The sequence below is a fragment of the Cetorhinus maximus genome, chromosome 9, assembly GCF_964194155.1.
Source record: "Cetorhinus maximus chromosome 9, sCetMax3.hap1.1, whole genome shotgun sequence".
Classification (NCBI taxonomy): domain Eukaryota; kingdom Metazoa; phylum Chordata; class Chondrichthyes; order Lamniformes; family Cetorhinidae; genus Cetorhinus; species Cetorhinus maximus.
Genome location: NC_135887.1, coordinates 76,780,007 through 76,799,158, shown reverse-complemented (window position 1 = coordinate 76,799,158; position 19,152 = coordinate 76,780,007). Strand labels below are relative to the sequence as shown.

The 19,152-nt window shown below is 43.7% G+C and overlaps 1 protein-coding gene across 2 annotated transcripts in view; it reads left to right on the top strand.

The window, feature by feature from the left end:
• The window catches only part of LOC144684736 (dual specificity protein phosphatase 8-like), a 212,493-nt gene that overhangs the window by 80,906 nt on the left and 112,435 nt on the right, over positions 1–19,152 (top strand). The gene's annotated exons all lie outside the window — the stretch shown is intronic.

Sequence of the window (19,152 nt, the reverse complement as noted above, 5' to 3'; positions counted from 1 at the left end):
GGCACTCAGTCCAAGCAGCCAGGGCTCACCCCCTTGGCCAGCTCCGGCATCATTGACAGCTGGCATTCAGACTCTAGCACCCCTGAGGTCCACAGTGGGATGGCCACACCTTAACACTTTTGCACACTAACCCATGCCAACACAGTACTCACCCTTCTTGGACGCAGCAGGCCATTGAACCTCTTCTGGCACTGCACCCATGTGTGCCGCACCACGTCATGGCTGCTCACCTGCGCTGCAACGTCCTCCCATGCCCTCTTGGTTAGGTGCGGTGGCCTCCTCCTCCCATTTCTGGGGACAAGGGTGTCCCTCCTGGCAGCCACTCTCTCCGAAAAGCGAGGGCTGAGTGCCCATCCGATCTGCCCTCTCGCCTGGCGTCCCCAGCCCCACCCGACTCCATCATGTTAGGTAACTAGAGACAGAAGGGACATTCTTCCGTGGCAACCTTCAAGGGGCTGCCTGTGCCGTTTTTAAACCAGCTGCCGAGTCGCCATTGGGGACTGATCACAGGCGGCCCATTTCCCGGCCGGTCCCAGGCCCGCCAACTGCGCCTGACCACCAAACTGAAAATTCTGCCCATTGTTTACATTGTAATATGTTTATACATTTGTTTAAGCATTTTGCGCTGTAGGTTTCTGTTTGTCACTTTTAATTTGCTCAAAATGTTTAAACATTCAACGTCTTACTCATGACATGCATAACTTTTTGATATGATGCTGTTTATAACTGTGACAGAATCATGCACACCGTCACGAAAACTACTTTGCAGAGTAATATTTTTTTAAGGCCTGCAGTGCTTCGAAATTAGGAGATTGGCATGTCTGAACAAAGAAGAAAGCCTGATATATAAACAATCCGCTTATTATGAGGATTCCTCTACTTGGTGTGATTGCTATTCACTGCCCTTTGCTTTAGCAGCTCCATTCTTTTCAATAGTGTTGTTCAGATGGAGAGTCACAGGAGAAAGAGAGGTAGAGCTGCACTTCCAAATGCTCGTCACTTTGGTGGTGTTTATTTACAGCCTAAGTAACTGTAAAAGCTAGGAGAGCTGCTCTTTGAACATTAATCTATCAGCCACTATCTGGGCTCTTTCAGGGCATTACCTCTTCACTAAGGTGCAGTTCTGTGGGAACTGAACATGTCTTGTCTGAGTGACCATTCACATGAATGCCTAGGCCTCAACTGCCGACAGGCTCGCAGTTGAGTCCTTGCCTGACATCCACATATACATTTGCACTAAAGGCCACTGGATAGTGAACCTGTGCAGGAACTCAGGCTGTTTCTCCATTTCTCTAACCCAAGGGCAAAGGCTATCATCCCTAGCTGTTGAGATCAGCTAATGCACCACAGACTGGAGATTGAACCTAACCCGTTCTGGGCTGTATGGCTCTAGCACTTATTGGATAAAATGTTTAAATATTGGGGAAGCTTGTAGGTGATGAAGCCTCTGATAATAATCTTTACTCAACATGATTCATACATACGATCATACGAATTAGAAGCAGGAGCAGACCATTTGGCCCCTCGAGCCTGCTCTGCCATTTGACAAGGTCATGGCTGATATGATTGTGGCTTCAACTCCACTTTCCTGTCTACCTCCTATAACCTTTAACTCCCTAGCTCTAGTCTCTCCCATAAGGGGAAACATCCTTTCCGCATCCACCCTGTCAAGTCCTCTCAGGATCTTATCTGTTTCAATAAGATCATCTCTCGTTCTTCTAAACTCCAATGGATACAGGCCCAACCTGTCCAACCTTGTCTTATATGATTCATCCCAGGAATCAGCTGAGTGAACCTTCACTGAACTGCTTCGAATGCAATTATACACTTTCTTAAATAAGGAGACCAAAACTATGCATGGTACTCCAGATGTGTTCTCACCAATGCTCTGTACAATTGTAGCAAAACTTCCCTACTTTTATATTCCATTCCTCTTGCAATAAAGAACAACATTCCATTTGCCTCCCTAATTACTTGCTGTGCCTTGTTATGACCCTTGGCCAGACCCCAGGTCGTGGGGGGAAGATCTGGTTAGGGACCAATAACGTTTTGTTTAAAGTAGATAAAGTTTTAGACTCAAGACGCTTAGTAAGTGAATAAAGCCACAAAATTCCACAGGTCTTGAACACACAGAAATAAATTTTACTATATAAATTCAGAAAGATAAAGCAATTTACAATATCTGTCTTATACTCTAACATTCAGGGTAAGTATAAATTAACAGGGGAACTGTGATCAGACACAACCACACAGCAGACGACAGATGCAACCAAAACAGATTCAATGGATTTCCCAACAAGCCACCCAGACATTTGTCACATTGTGAGCCAGCCAATCTCACTGAAACTTTGTCTTTCTCATGAGGGTTTCCAATCTCCACATTTGAAGATCTCGCCTTGGAATTCTCTCCCAAACCTTTCCGAGATTTCTTTCTCCTGGATTTCCGAGCACACTCAAGCTTCACCTTCCAAGCACAATTTCAGATCTACAGCTGTGTTAAGCAGAACACCACTGCTCCATGGGGGTACTTTGTCCCAAAGGCCCACTTTGCTTAAAGTTTGCTCCCTGTAGCTTTCTTTACTTCAGAGCCTATTTCTCTGCTCCTTTCTTTTGCCTTAAATTAACAGGACCTATTTCCGACCCCTGTCTTTGTCCCATACCTGGGACTTCATTTTTGGACCTCTCCCTGTCCCCCAGCATGGGGCTGAATTTTACGCTGACCAGGCGTGAAATCATGCGAGATGACATTGAGCGAGCGTCCCGACGTCATCCCGTGCTTGCTTGATATTTCAGTCAGTGGGCGCGTACATAGGTCGGAAACACGCCCGCGGACAATTAAGGGGGCAATTAAGTCCATTAATGACACAATTGTCTGTCATTTTACGTAGCCCATCCAACCTTACGGTTGGCGGACGGGCGAATTGGCCAGGCAGCCTTTCATTTTTCAACAAACCTCATCCACGGGCGGGATGAGATTTCCGTGATGAAATAAAATATAAATAAATTTCTGTGGACAGCGTTTTCATAAGCTAAATTTTCAGCTGGCTGATTATGATGCATGGACACTTTTTTAAAGCTTTTGAAACCTTTATTTTTGCTGTTCCAGGTCATCAGCTCCCTGAAGCAGCTCTCTGCCTTCTGTCAGCGCTGACCCACGCCCGGGTTGACACCATCGCTCACCATCTCCCCACCCCCACCCCAGCAGCACTAAGCTTTTCAGTGTGCGTTTCACACTGGCTGGCCGTTAATTAGCCAGCCAGCATGAAATCGCGGTCAGGGGTCGATTGCAGTTGGCGGTCCGTTTCCCCACCGCCCCCGGGCCCACTGATAGTGCCCGCCCACTGAGCTGAAAATTCAGGCCCTGGCTTGGGACCTCTCCCTGTCTCCCTCACGTATCCTGCTCCCTGGGACACTCACTTGATAATGGTGCCCTGTATCAGGTCATATGACCTGCATTTTCATACTGTTCTTTTTTCTTCCTTCTGCGCCGGCACACATAACCGGTTCTTGGCTGGAAGAATGTTAAAAGGTAAAACTGCTAATGTACCAGTTCCCAGCCAGTGCATGCACAAAAGGTCCAAAGATCATCAGGGATCAGAGTTCCTGACCTCCGAACTGAAGAAGGTGAATTTAGGTTTCATCACAACCTGCATATTTATTTTTTGTGCTTCATATACCAGGACATCCAGATCCCTCTGTACCGGAAAGTTCTGCAGTCTCTCACTATTTAAATAATATGCTGCTTGCCTATTTTTCATGCCAAAGTGGACAAGTTCACATTTTCCCATATTAAACTCCATCTGCCAAATTTTTGCCCTATCGCTTAACCTATATATATCCCTTTGTAGACTCTTTATGTCTTCTACACAGCTTACTTTTCTATCTACTTTTGTGTCATCAGCCAATTTAGCTACCATATATTCAGTCCCTCCATCCAAGTCATTCATATAGATTGTAAATAGTTGAGACGCCAGCACTGATCCCTGTGGCATTCCAGTGGCTACAGCTAGCTAACCCTAAAATTCCCCATTTATCCCTACTCTCTGCCTCCTTTAGCTAACCAATCCGCCACCTGTGCTAATATGAGGTCTTATTTTGTGTAGTAACCTTTGATGTGGCACCTTATCAAATGCCTTTTGGCTATCCAAGTACACCACATCTACAGATTCCCCTTCACCCATGTTACTTGCTACTTCCTCAAAGAACTCTAGTAAATTAGTCTAACATGATTTCCCTTTCATGTTGTCAAAACCATGTTGACTCTGCCTGGATGCAATAAGAGTTTCTAAGTGCACTGCCATAACTTCTTTAATAATAGATTCTAGCGTTTCTCTTATGACAGATGTTAGGCTAACTGGCCTGTAATTTCCTGCTTTCTGTCACCCTCCTTTCTTGAATAGAGGAGTTACACTCACTATTTTCCAATCTGATAAATCCTTTCCAGAATCTAGTGCATTTTGGAAAATTACAACCAATGCAGCTACTATCTCAGCAGCTACTTCTAAGACCCTAGGATGTAGGCCACCAGGTCCTGGGGACTTACCAGCCTTTAATTCTAATAGTTTTCTCAGTACCATACTCAGGGTGATTGTAATAGTTTTAAATTTCCCCCCACCCCTTTCACCTCTTGACTTACAAGCATTTCTGGGATGTTATTTGCATCTTATACACTGAAGACAGACATAAAACATCTGTTCAGCTCTTCTGCCATTTCCTTATTACCCATTATAAATTCCCCAACCTCATTCTCTAGAGGACTAACACTAACTTTACTAACTCTTTTCCTTTTTTAAATAGTTGTAGTTTTATATTTCTAGCTAGCTTTTTCTCTTGCTCTAATTTCTCCCTCACTTTTTTTTAGTCATTTGCTGTTTTTAATTTCTGTCCAATCTTCTGACCTACCACTAATCTTCGCAGAATTGCATACCTTTTCTTTCAATTTAATTCTATCTTTAGTTTCCTTAGTTAGCCATGAATGGTACATCCTTCTCATAGAGTCTTTCTTTCTCACCGCAATGTATCTTTGCTGAGAGCTATGATATATCTCCTCAAATGTCTGCCACTGCATCTTTTTTTAAAATTCATTCACGGGACTTGAGCTTCGCTGGCTGGGCCAGCAATTATTGCCCATCCCTAGTTGCCCTTGAGAAGGCAGTGGAGAGCTGCCTTCTTGAACCGCTGCAGTCCATATGGTGTAGGTACACCCACAGTGCTGTTAGGAAGGGAGTTCCAGGATTTTGACCCAGCGACGGTGAAGGAACGGCAATATATTTCGAAGTCAGGATGGCGTGTGGCCTGTAGGAGAACTTCCAAGTGGTGGTGTTCCCATCTATCTGCTGCCCTTGTCCTTCAAAGTGGTAGTGGCCGTGGGGTTGGGAGGTGCTGTCTAAGGAGCCTTGGTGAATTCTTGCAGTGCATCTTGTAGATGGTACACACTGCTGCTACTATGCGTCAGTGGTGGAGGGAGTGAATGTTTGTGGGTGTGGTGCCAGTCAAGCAACTGCTTTACCCTGGACAGTGTCCAGCTTCTTCGGTGTTGTAGGAACTGCACTCATCCAGGCAAGTGGGAAGTATTCCATCACATTCCTGACTTGTATCTTGTAGATGGTGGACTGGCTTTGGGGAGTCAGGAGGTGAGTTACACACCGCAGGATGCCTAGCCTCTGATCTGCTCTTGTAGCCACAGTATTTATATGGCTAGTCCAGTTCAGTTTCTGGTCAATGGTAACCCCCAGGATGTTGATAGTGAGGAATTCAGTGATGGTAATTCCATTGAACATCAAGGGGTGATGGTTAGACTCTCTCTTGTTGGTGATGGTCATTGCCTGACACTTGTGTGGCACGAACGTTACTTGCCACTTGACATCCTGGATATTGTCCAGGTCTTGCTGCATTTGGACATGGACTGCTTCAGTATCTGAGGAGTCGTGAATGGTGCTGAACATTGTGCAATCATCAGCAAACATCCTACTTCTGACCTTATGATGGTAGGAAGGTCATTGATGAAGCAGCTGAAGGTGGTTGGGCCTAGGACACCACCCTGAGGAACTCCTGCAGTGATGTCCTGCAGCTGAGATGACTGACCTCCAACAACCGCAACCATCTTCCTTTGTGCTAGGTATGACTCCAACCAGCGGAGAGGTTTCCCCCTGATTCCCATTGACTCCAGTTTTGCTAGGGCTCCTTGATGCCACACTCGGTCAAATGCTGCCTTGGTGTCAAGGGCAGTCACTCTCACCTCACCTCGGGAGTTCAGATCTTTGGTCCGTGTTTGAACCAAGGCTATAATGAGGTCAGGAGCTGAGTTGCCCTGGTGGAACCCAAGCTGGACATCAGTGAGCAGGTTATTGCTAAGCAAATGCTACTTGATAGCACTGTTGATGACTCCTTCCATTACTTTACTGTTGTGTACAGGACATACCTGGGAAATTTTCCACATAGCCGGGTAGATGCCAGTGTTGTAGCTGTATTGGAACAGCTTAGCTAGGGGTGCGGCAAGTTCTGGAGCGCAAGACTTCAGTACTATTGCCAGAATGTTGTCAGGGCCCATAGCCTTTGCAGTATCCAGTGCCTTCAGTCATTTCTTGATATCAGGTGGAGTGAATCGAATTGGCTGAAGACTGGCATCTGTGATGCTGGGGACCTCCGGAGGAGGCCGAGATGGATCATCCACTCGGCACTTCTGGCTGAAGGTTATTACGAATGCTTCAGTCTTATCTTTTGCACTTCTGTGCTGGGCATCTCTACTGTCCTACCCTTTAACCTAATTTCCCAGTTCACTTTAGCCAGCTCTATCTTCATGACCTTGTAATTGCCTTTCTTAAGTTCAAAACACTAGTCTTGGACCCACACTTCTCACCCTCAAACTGAATGTGAAATTCAGCCATGTTATGTTTCCTGCTACCTAGAGGCTTCTTTAATATGAGGTCATTAATTAACCCTGTCTCTTTGAACAATTAATCCTGTCTCATTAGTATCATGATGTTGCATCAGCCCATTGACATCAGTAGCTTCACAATGGCACACATTCAGCGACTTAGGGCATATGCACGGATGCACCACTCTGTGCCACTCTAGTTGACACATGGTGTGCAGGTTGCACAGAAAGTGGCCAGTGGTGCCTCCAGTGATACAACTCTGCAGGTAGGCATGCGTAATACCACTTTGCAAATGAACCTTGTGCCTTTTGAGTACACAGTTTGCCACTTTTGGATAGAGGGATTGAATTAAATTTTGATTAACATAGCACATACTAGCATACCTACTGCACATACCATAGGTTCACTTACCAGAGCGCATCCCAGCAAAAGGACTATTCTGGTTCACAGGTATGAATGGTGATATTTTGCTGGTGGTGCATCAGGATCATGTATTAGCCCAAGAGCAAGTTCCTCCTCACATGGTTGAGCAGATGAGGGCAGTGAACCAGCATTCTCCCCATTGTTGGTAAATACAAAGTATGACAGGCCGGGAAAAACCCTTTGGTTCATTCAGCATGTCCCACACAATTGTGATATAGTGCATCACAATATACACACTCCTCACCCCACCCAGAAATCATATAATCTCATGGGAGACGCAATAAAGCAGATAATAATCCAGGCCATTGAGTGGGGAATAATGTGGAAAATTCCCCTTGGACTACCTAGCCCCCCCCTTCACCTTCGGCAATCAAAACTAGCCCAGGGGATCACACTGGTCCTGATTAATATTACCGGTGCTGAGTACCAGCTGAGTATCAGTCTTCCGATGCCTTGTGGCCTTGTTGGTATCCCCTCTGCCTTCCCCACGTCAAGCCTCATTTCTTGCCCATTAAGAGGTTTGGTAAGTAACATGTTCCGTGAACTTAGTCTGAGGGGGAGGCGATGAGTTGGGATTGTGAAGGGAAATATGCAGCATATTTGGAAACTTTGAATGTTGAACAGGAAATTAAAGAAGACATGCAAAAAAATTACACAAAGAATACACAATTAAAATAAGTTACATTTCTTAATGAATAAAAACACAAGTTATACCAGGTAGTGAGACGTTGGACACAATGCAACAGTCTCGGTGGCTACTCGCAGCAGCAAAACAATATGCAATGGCAGCAAGTGAAGCCTCCCCACAACCCAACCTCCTCCCCCCGGAAGCCACAACTCCTCAATCCTGCCATGTCGCTCGCTGTGTTCCTAATTTTAATGGGAATGGTAAGCCGGCAATGATGTCACCTCCTGTTTCAACTGAGCCAACATGTAGTATCTCTTGCCGAGCACATCGAGCTGTGTCCCTGGGGAAATTCTCACTGACCTGCAACTTGCAGTATCATGCTGCAGCTACATAGTTTCTTCAAGAAGACAGCATAGGTTTCCATAAATAAGTGCACGCCAATAGATATATGTGTACATATGTATTTTTATAAAATTATGTATATGTAAAAATATGCAGACACACACTCATATAAATTCAGAAATATAAATATACATTCATATATTTATATTTAAAAATATCCATTCATATATAATACCTGGCACTGACATCCTGGAGTCCTGCCCACTTTAGAGAGGAAATTGGAGCCCTGGAACAGGACAGAGGAAGACATTGTGCTAGGCCTGCTTCTTTCAAAAGAAAAGTCAATTGTTCATTCATTTTATTTTTACAAACTGCTGACACACAAGTACATACTGAGTTACAGTCTGCAGGAGGGCAGGGCTGGTGAATTCAGTCTCCATTGATAAGTAGCACGTTTCAGGGGCAGAGCGAGGCAGGACCTCGCCAAAAAGATGCTGTGTATCTTGTTTGGAGTCACTTCTGAAGGTCATGTTTCAAAAGGAGCGGGCCTCTCTGTCAGACCTGCCCTGTCTTTTTATCCTGTGCTCTTACAGTTTTATTCTTCTTTTTATTTTTTCCACTCCTGGGTGGACTGCATTTCCACAGGTCACACACAGTGCCCTCCCTTCCACCAGTACCTCCTGTCAATGACCGTTCTTCATCTGTGAGCCTTGGGCAATGTCAGCAGCTTCTTTGACCTTTGACCTTGCGGGAGGAAGGTGATATAGCAAAGTTCCTATTCTGGCCTCACCTGAGGGTATGCCAGTCAACGTTGCAGCAACCTTGGCTGGCTTTTGACCTCTGCAACACTGATTGGCACCTTACCATTAACTCCTGGCTGAAATCATCTCACATTAGGATCAGTTCTACATCAGGCAGCAATATGCTGGTGATACATCAGTTTTCTGACAAGTGCTGTATTGACAATGCAAAAATAAAATTCATTTTGACATTGCGATCTTCAATTTGCCCGCTGACTTAAAGGAAAAATGAGTCTTTGCACGATGCACAGGTCATGTGTATTCAAATATACTAAACAGCGGCGTGGCAATGATTGGTTACTACCTCCTCCAATACAGGAGCCATTTTTTTTTTAACCAGGTGTCATAATAACGCTGATCAGGATAGCCAAGTCACAGGTTATCAATTTGGCTTTGCTCGATAGTGTTGGTCATTCCTAAAATATCAGAAATGGTGATCCAGTGGCATTGATTGTTAATATATTGTGGAAGAATAAGAGTTGCATGGGGTTGATGTGACTCCAGTTTGTACCAGATTGTCTGTATTTAGATGTGTGACTGGGGAGGAATAAAGCAGATAGTAACTGTTAGATTATCTTTGGCTAATGAGTTACATGCATGCCAAAATGGGTCAGCGTGAGCACCATTTTTCTGCCTCCATCTTCGTGTACAAGGGCATCGAGACCATTTTGCATATGTGTACAGCTGTTTCGAGGGGCAATGTCCATCCCGGTTTATACCAAGCAGAAAGTGATTGGGTTAGATGCTGACTAAGTGCAATGGTGTAAAAGGAGCTGTTAGTGGAAATAAATCTTGGGAAAGATGTAAAATTGGCTGCCAATTTGCAATCACCTGTTTTATGCTAACACACTAAGACAGAGTTACTGCCATTGATTGGGGATGAAGGTTATAGTAACATAATAAAACCTAGATTTTCTCAGTAGCCATTCATTGCACCTACAGAAAAACATACACCAGGCCATTGCTCCCAGGACGGGATCTGCTGAGAGAAGACTTGGTTGGATTGGCCATTGACAGGATCAATTAAACAATTAAAGGACCTGCCCATCCAACCTTAAGGTTAGCGGGCAGGCCAGGAGCCCCGGCGGCAACTAGAAAAAATATAAAACCTCATCCACCGGCGGGATGAGGTTTCATGTAGGGTTTTAAAAATTTTAATAAAGTTGTTATGGAAATTATGAACATGTCCCAACTCATGTGACATTGTTACATGAGGGGACATGTAAGGGAATTTTTTTTGTCTATTTTTAATATTGTTGAAAGTCGAGCCGATCTCCCTGAGGCAGCACTTTGCCTCAGGGAGATGAGTGTTCTCTTTCGTGCGCAAGCGCAAAAGAGCGCACTCTCAATTTTAGGGATTCCCCCCCGCCCGCACAAGAAGCGCATAGCGCTTCCCTGAAGACGTCACGCTGGGCGGGCCTTAATTGACTCACCCACGCAAAATGACGGCGCAGCCCGCGATTAGGTCAGCTCCGCCCACCCGACAAACGGAAAATTCAGGCCCATGAGTGGCAGTCCTTGTAAGCTTGAACTCACTCAAAACTCTGCCACCTGAATCCTGACTTGCACCAAGTCCCGTTCACCCATCATCCCTGTGCTTGATAACCTACATTGGCTCCTGGTCAGTCAATACCTTGATATTAAAATCTACCTCCATGGCCTAACCTCTCTCTATCTCTGTAGCCTTCCCCAGCTTTGTAACACTCTGAGATATCTGCATTCCTCCAATTCTGGCCTCCTGCAAAACCATGATTCTTATTTTTCCACCATTGGTGGCCAAGCCTTCAGCTGCCTGAACCTTAACTGTGAAAATCTCCCTAAACCTCTTTGCCTCTCTATCTCTTTCCTCCTTTAAAACACTCCTTAGAACTCATCTCTTTGACCAAGCTTTTGACCATCTGTTCTGTCCTAATATTTCCTTATGTGGTTCAGTGTCAAATTTAGTTTGATCATTGTTCCCGTGAATTGACTTATTACATTGATAAAATGCCATTAAAATGAAAGTTATGCAGAAGATGTTTTCATTAAGGTGGTGTCTGAGAACCCTCTGCAACTGCTGGTTTTTGTTTGAACTAGCAAAATTTCAGCAGATGTACAATTGCCTGATTTACAAGGCCTGCTTTCGATCTTGTGGGTCCAAAAGGAAAAACGTTATCAAAAGAAATTAGAAAAAAAGGAAGAGAAGTTGGCAATTCAGTCCCTCAAGCCTGTTCCACCATTCAGTTGGATCAAGGCAGGTAGTACAACACAGTTCAGCCATGATCTCATTGAATGCAGTGGATGAGCTTGAGGACTGAATAGCTTACTCCTGTTCCAATTTTCCTGCGAAAAGAGTCAAAAAGATTGTCATTCTAGCCATGATGGTAGAAAGACAATTTTCGATATGATTTACCTGGTTTCAGACTTTTCTGTGAGGCATTCTTTTGCTTTTGGGATCATTGTAGAGGTCACCAGTGTTCTCTTTTGAGGGTACTTATTTTTGAATGTAATTACAGGCAATAAAGAAATAGAATTGACTTGACGTTTGGAAACACAGTTCTCTGACTCTGTGACCGAGACAGCTCACATCCAATGTTAGTGCTGACAAATGAGCCAAAGAACATTAGACTGATGGATATGTGGGGTGTGTCAGAGAGTGTCACAGTGAGAAACATGGGACATTGGAGAGTGACAGTGAGGGAATGGGGCATAACTGAGAGTGCTAGACTGAGGGATGGATATGTGGTGCATTGGAGAGTGTTACAATGAGGGATCTGTGGTATATCAGAGAGTATTATATTGAAGTAACAGTGAGGAAGTAACAGACTCTATAAGGATATAGACAGACTGCTGAAATGGGTAGATATATGATTGATGGAATTTAATGTAGTGAAGGAAGAATAAGGAGAGGCAGTATAAACTAAATAGTATAATTTTGAAGAGGTGCACGACTAGAGACAAGTTGGATGTACTCAAGCCTTTGAAGATGATGAGACAAGTTGAGAAGTCTGCTAAAATGGTATTGGCGATCCTTGACTTTATGAATAGAGGCCTCAGCTGGAATCTTACACCAAACCCCATGAGCCAGCTGGCAGGCAGTGGCGCAGAGATAAAATTGGGTGGCATGTCAGAGGGGCGCCATGCCCATCACCTATCTGACTCCACAGGGAGTTTACGAGTGACGGGATTGTTGACCCACCCGCAAATCTTTCTTTCCCAGACTAGTTTGGCATTGGAGAGCTTTTCACTGCCCTGATTGGTTTGCCTATCAGTGGTCTGATTGGCCATTCGGTCAGAAAGCTCCGATCGAACACGCCTCCCCCTTTCCCACTCTGTCTTTCTCACTCTCCCCACTTTAACGCCTATAAATTATCCCACATGCCAAAAAATTAACCTGTGTGACCTCCAAAAATTTCCACTACTAGCACCATTACCCCTGATTCCTTCACAAACATTTTGCATTCAAATCAAAGTCACTGATTTTCTTGTTCAGACTGATTTTCATACCGCTCACTAAGGCAATTTCTTTTTAACCACGTACATTCTTCTAAACAGGAAACTCCAATCCTCTGCACACACGAATGTGTGCTCAAACTGAGCAAACTGAAATCCCTGATTAGCCTATTCTGACTGAATGGCCAATCAGGGCACTGAAAGGCAAACCAATCAGGGAAACGAAAAGCTCTTCAATGCCAAACTGGTCTGGGAAAGAAAAATTTACGACCCGCTCACCCTTGGGCCAATTGAGACATTAAGTGGCCAATTAATGGTCCCTTAAGGGCCTCCACCCATCACTGCTGATATTTTACCAGCAGCAAGGTGTGCACATGCCACATTGTGAGGGTGACAGGTAGCTCCTGAATGACAGTGGCAAAGCCGCTCCAATTATCCATGCACCACACCCCCCCTCACCCCAATCATTGTTGCTTATTGGAGACTGACTGCAGTCCCAGCAGTAGCCACTGTTCCCGATGGCATTGCTGGGGACAGGAGAGCTGCCAGCCGTCTGATTGGCCAACAGGTCTTGAAGGCAGGACATCATCCCACATGGGGGCGAAAGCCACAGCCTTAGGCATTTAACTGCCTGACGACCATAAAATCTGGCCATAACTTCCTGGGTCAGTGGGTTTGTTCCTGACTTTTTAGCCAGTGAGAGGGGCCACCGCCTCTGGGAAAAATTCCAGTGCTCAAGTACAAAAGCAAACAACCTTTATAAAAGACTGAATTGACCCCATTTGGAGCACTGCAGCCATTTTTGGACATCCCTCTTTAGGAAAGATATCTCAGTGTTAGAGGGGGTGCAAAGTAGATTTACTAGAATGGTATCAGAGCTGAAAGACTTAATTACTCGGAGAGACTACAGAAACTCTTCTTGTTCTCGTTAGAGCAGAGGATAGGGATAGAAGTGTTGATAGAAGTGTTCAAAGTTGTGAATGGTTTTGATAGAGGAAATAGGAGAAATTGTGCCCAGTGGTAGAAGGATCAGTAACCAGAGGGCACAGATTTAAGGTAATTGGCAAAAGAATTAGAGGCAAGATGAGGAAAAAAGAATACACAATTAATTGTCATGATCTGCGATGCATTGTCTGAAAGGGAATTGGAAGCAGATTGAGTAATAACTTCCAAAAGGAATTGAATAAATACTTGAAGTGGGAAAATTTACAAGGTGATGGAAAAAGGGCAGGGAAGTAAAGCAATGGCTAAATGGATAATTCTTTCAAAGAGCCAGGACAGGCATGATGGACTGAATTACCTCCTTCTGTGCTGTATCATCTGTGATTCTGTGTTATATTGGAGAGTGTTACTGTGTATGGAGAGAATTACAGTGAGGTGTGCAATATATCACAGGTTTTCAGAATAAGGTGTGTATAATATATTAGATAGTGTCAGAATGAAGCTAGTGTTATATCAAAGCGCATGGAAGAGATCTAGATGTGACAAGCACCACCACACTGGGAGAGAACTGGAAAATGTAAGCCCAAATGAATGTAGAGTGGACTAATTGGCAAATGTGTGGAAGGAGAGGGTTGATTGATGACAGGAGTGCTGATCTAGAAAAGAAATAGGGCAGAAGAGAAGGCAGAGCCTGAGCAAAATCCTGAGTTAATGAGAAAAGAGTCAGAGGATGAGCCATCGATTAGAGAAGGATATAGATACCAAGGTGTCAGCCATGGCTCAGTTGTAGCATTTGCGCCTCTGAGTAAAAGTTTTCTCTTGAAGTCCCTTTCTAGAAACTCCTGCACTACCGAAGGCATCATCCTTCAGGTGAGATGCAAAAACTGAGGCCCCATCTGCCCTCTCAGGTGGACATAATAGATGTCATGGCACTATTTGAAGAGATCTCCCAAGCATCTTGATCGATGATTAAATGCTGGCTCCCAGCCTATGAAGCCCACATCCCTCGAATGAATAAAATAAAATGATATGTGGTAATTTTCCCATTGGTGTTTGTGGGCACAAAGCGACTTCTGCAGCTCTTACATTACAACAGTGCGACACTTCAAAATTACTTGATTGACTGCAAAGCTCTTTGGGATGTCCTGTTATTATGAAACGTATATATCATATATCCTATATCAATGCAAATTCTCAGAGCTCTGGGAGAAGGATGTATAATGGTAGCATGTTTAGAAGTTTGCAGTGTCAAACAGTGGGAAAGTGGGAACATTTTGTGCTTGGATCAGGGTTTGGTATTCGAATTGTTATATTTGAATGAAGAATTCCATGCAACCTAGAGAACAGGAAGTGGTCTGTCAGGCTGGAATTCTGTGCTTTGTGTTTTTCTAGAATTAGCTATTTACATATCATAATTTTGGAACTTTGCTTCAGCAAGAGGAAGAAAGGTGGCCAAAGCCACACTTGCTGCTGGTGGGTGAATAAAAAATGCACGTCTGCCACTTATTAAAAATAAAATAATTTACTCATTTAAAACCCTTTCTCCCCTTTCCCGCTGATCAAGATCTCCGACATGGTGTGGCACCCCCTGAGTGAAGGGACAAGCAGATGCCTGGTCTACTCCAGGTCTACACTTGACCGTGCACCATCAGTGGGTCACCAGTTTAGCAGTAGAATGTGCACGTGAGTGGTAAGGAAGGGGTGATCTCTCCCATGTGTCTTCTCCCCTACTTGCCCAGTTCCTGTATGGCAGTTCTGTCAACAGCTTGGCATGGGCATGACACCACAACTTAACACATTGAGGTACATTGATGTTCCAAGTATCACAGTGTTGATATATTTAGAGGAATGTAGTCTTGTTGAGGATAACGTTGTGTTTCAGACAGCCCTGTGGTTACTCTTTCATGGGCATGTGGAGCAAGGTTGATGGACTAGCTAGGATATAGAGGCTGGGGAGAAGGGGCAATACAAAATTTACATGATGGCACCAGTGCTGAGAAGTTACATGTATTAGTAAAGTTGGACCATGCTCGGTTCTTTTTTTCAAGAAGACTGAGAGGTGACCTGATAGAGATCTTTAAAATTATGAAGTGGCTTGATAGGATAGGTATAGTGGAGATGTTTTCACTTGCGGTGAATCCAAAATTAGAGGCTATAAATATAATAAATGCAAGAAGGAGTTCAGGTAAAATGTCTCCAACCAGAAAGTGGTGAAAATATGGAATTCGTGACCACATGGTGTAGTTGAGGCAAATAACATTGACACATTTAAGGAAAAGCTAGGTAAGTAGATGAGCGAGAAAGAAACAGAAGGGTACGTTGATAGCATGAGATGAAGTGAGGTGGGTGGAGGTGTATGAACACCAGCATAGGCCAGTTTCTGTGCTGTAAATATGTAATTTTCCTGCCTCTCATTTTCATATGTTTGTTCTGTAAAGCAGCTTTGGCACAGCTTGTAGGTTGTGAATACTGTTGTATTATACAGGGATTAGCTCAGCCACCTTTCAATGCCATTTTATCCATCAAGAGTCCCCCTTCCCACCTCCAGGCGCTCAACAGCCTCCCCCAACCACCGCCCCACCAAAGCAGTTAGTATTCTTCAGTATTCTTCAGAGATCAAGTTACTTAACCACTGCCCTGTACTTAGTGTCATTACAGCAGCAGGTTTCAATACCTGCATCTACCTTAAGAGGTGTGAAGGACAGTCTCAGGATCTCCAATGATAGTCAACCAATGACCATGTAGGGTAAAGAAAATTTACATGGCCATAAATTATTACTCAATAGCCAGCTTCAAAGCTCTGAAAAAAGAAATTTCTATAGCGCCTGCATGATCTCAAGATGGCCCAGCGTCCTGTACAGCCAATGGAAGTACATTAAAAGTGCAGTCACTTGGAATGTAGGAAACATAACAGCGAATTTGCAAACAGGAAGCTCTCACAAACATTAATGATATATTGCCCAGATAATTTCTGTGTTTTTCTAGAATTAGCTCTCTACATATCATAACTTTGGATCATTGCTCAGCAACAAGATTAATGGCAGCCCGATTCACGCACTACTGCTGGTGGGTGGCTTTAGGTAGAATAGAAAATGCACTCCTGACATCTAGATCTCCTACATATGCTCTGATATTACTTAAGGGCATATTATCTTCATTATGACAATATCTAATATATTATACACACCCCATTCTAACAACCTATGATATAGTTTTGGTCTCTGTATTTAAGGAAGGCTACACTTGCATTAGGGGTGGTACAGTGAAGGTCCCCTAGACTGGTTCCTGGAATAAGGGCATTGTCTGGTGATGACAGGCTGAGTAAGTTGGGCCAATACTTAGGAGAATGAGAGGTGATCTCATCAAAACCCACAAGATTCTGAAGGGATTTGACAGAGAGGAGTCTCAGGATAAGGGGTCAATGATTTAGGACTGGGACGAGGAGAAGCTTGCAAATCAGGAAATGGAAGGGAGGAAGGAACTCGGGAAAATTACAATCACCAGGGAAGTGGTAATGAGCAAATTGTTGGAGCTGCGAACTGACAAATCCCCAGGTCTGGATGGACTTTACCCTAAGGTCTCGAAAAAAGTGGCTAGTGAGATAGTTGATGCATTGTTTTTAATTTTCCAAAATTCCCTAGATTCAGGGAAGGTTCCATTAGATTGGAAAATAGCAAATGTAACTCCTTTATTCAAAGGGGGATGGAGACAGAAAACAGGGAACTACAGGCCAGCAAGCTTAATATCTGTCTTAGGGAAAATGTTAGAAGCTATTATTAAAGATATTATAGCAGGGCACTTAGAAAAATACAAGGTAATCAGATAGAGTCACGTGGTTTTGTGAAAGGGAAATCGTGTTCGTTGGAGTTCTTTGTAGGAGTCACATGTGCTGTGGATAAAGGGGAAACAGCATATGTACTGTACTTAGATTTCCAGAAGACATTTGATAAGATGCCACATCAAAGGTTATTGTGAAAAATAAAAGCTCATGGTGTAGGGGGTAATATATTAGCATGAATAGAAGATTGGCTAGCTAACAGGAAGCAGAGAGTTGGCATAAATGGGTCTTTTTCTGGTTGACAGGATGTGATTAGTGGTGTGCCACAGGGATCAGTGCTGGGGCCTCAACTTTTTACAATTTATATAAATAACCTGGATGAAGGGACCAAAGGCACAGTTTCTAAATTTGCTGATGACACAAAGATAGATAGGAAAGTAAATTGTGAAGAGGACATAAGGAGACTACAAAAGGATATAGATAGGTTGTGAGTGGGCAAAGATCTGGCAAATAGAGTATAATGTGGGAAAATGTGAAATTCTCCATTTTGGTAGGAAGAATAAAAAGAAGCTTCTTATCTAAATAATGAGAGATTGCAAAGCTCTGAGATTCAGAGGAATCACAAAAGGCTAGTTTGCAGGTATAGCAAGTAATTAGCTAATAGAATGTTGTCATTTATTGTGAGGGGAATTGATTACAAAAGTAGGGAGGTTATGCTTCAGTTGTACAGAACACTGGTGAGACCACATCAGGAGAACTGTGTACAGTACTGGTCTCCTTATTTAAAGAAAGATGTAAATACATTAGAAGCAATTCAGAAACGATTTATTAGACTAATACCAGGAATAGGCGGGTTGCCTTTTGAGAAAAGGTTGGACAGGTTAGGCTTGTATCCACTGGAGTTTAGAAGAGTAATAGGTGACGTAATTGAAACCTTTAAGATCCTGAGGGGCCTTGACAGGGTGGATGTGGAGAGGATGTTTCCTCTTGTGGGAGAATCTAGAACTAGGGGTCAAGGTTTAAAAATAAGGGGTCGCTTATTTAAGACAGAGATGAGGAGAAATTATTTTCTCTCAGAGGGTCGTGAGTCTTGGAACCCTCTTCCTCAAAAGGCAGTGGAAGCAGAGTCTTTGAGTATTTTTAAGGCAGAGCTAGATAGATTCTTGATTAACAAGGGGGTGAAAGGTTATCGGGGGTAGGCAGGAATATGGGGTTGAGGTTACAATCAGATCAGCCATGATCTTATTGAATGGTGGAGCAGGCTTGAGGGGCCAAGTGGCCTACTCCTGCTCCTAATTCGTATGTTTATATGTAAGCTTCTTCACCCAAAGGTCTGTGAATCTTTGGAATTCTCTAACCCAGAGGCTTGTGGATGCTCCATCGTTGAGTATATTTAAAGCTGAGATGGACAGATTTTTGGTCTCTTGGAGAATCCAAGCATATGGGAAGAAGGTGGGACAATGGAGTTGAGGCAGAAGATTAGCCATGATTGTATTGAATGGTGAATGGCTCCTATTTCTTATGTTCTTCTTATGTTCTTATAGTACACACCTCACTGTAATTCTCTCCAGGATGCTACACAAATAAAACTACAATGCTTTCCAATACAACGCAGGATCTTAGGTTGATACAGCACAGAAGGAGGTAATCTGGCCCTCATGCCTGTCCTAGATTTTTGCTGGGAATGAGGTGAGATATTTTCACTAATGAATATCAAACTCACCCTGCTCCGCATCTTCCCTGCAGTAACACTGGCCCTTTAACTGGCCCTCAACATGTCAGACAAAGTGTTTTGCAGGTTACCAGACAGAACCCTCATCTGCTGAGGCTTGATTGCTAAAATGTCAACAAGTAACATCCACTTGGCTAAATATCTGTGAACATTCGTTCAAAGCAAATGCAAAAATCAGGTCAAGTTGCACCACCTGA